Here is a 795-nt window from a genome sequence, read left to right as displayed (position 1 = left end):
GTTACTGACACATTCACTGAATCAAAGTCTCTGGATGTGGTTAGAGCTTTGAAAATCTATGTGACTAGAACGGCTCGTATACGGAAAACAGAGGCTATGTTTGTCCTGTATGCTCACAACAAAATTGGGTATCCTGCTTCCAAGCAGACTATTGCACATTGGATCAGAAATACGATTCAGCAAGCTCATACTACGGCTGTATTGCCGTTACCGACATCGGTAAATGCCCACTCCACTAGGAAGGTGGGCTCATCCTGGGCGGCTGCCCGGGGGGGGGTCTCGGCATTACAACTGTGCCGAGCAGCTACTTGGTCAGGGTCAAACATATTTGCAAAGTTCTACAAGTTTGACACCTTGGCCGATGAGGACCCAAAGTTTGGTCAAACGGTGCTGCAGGGTCATCCGCACTCTCCCGCCCGCACTGGAGCATTGGTATAAACCCCATGGTCTTGATGTGGTCCCCAGCATCCTCTAGGATGTATGAGAAAACAGGATTTTGATACCTACCGGTAAATCCTTTTCTCCTAGTCCGTAGAGGATGCTGGGCGCCCGTCCCAGTGCGTACTTTACCTGCAGTTTAGTTATTAGAGTTACACAAGTTGTGTTATCTTAGTTCAGCATGTTGCTGCAATTAGTTCATGCCTGTTGGCGTGTGTTATGTTAAATGCCATGTGTGCGGCATGGTTGAGGGTGTGAGTTGGTATGTATCTCACCACTAGTATTAAATTAAGTCCTTCCCTCGAAATGTCCGTCTCCCTGGGCACCATTCCTATAACTGAGGTCTGTAGGAGGGGC

Source organism: Pseudophryne corroboree, chromosome 2 (assembly GCF_028390025.1).
Source record: "Pseudophryne corroboree isolate aPseCor3 chromosome 2, aPseCor3.hap2, whole genome shotgun sequence".
Taxonomy (NCBI): Eukaryota; Metazoa; Chordata; class Amphibia; order Anura; family Myobatrachidae; genus Pseudophryne; species Pseudophryne corroboree.
This window is presented reverse-complemented; position numbering follows the sequence as displayed.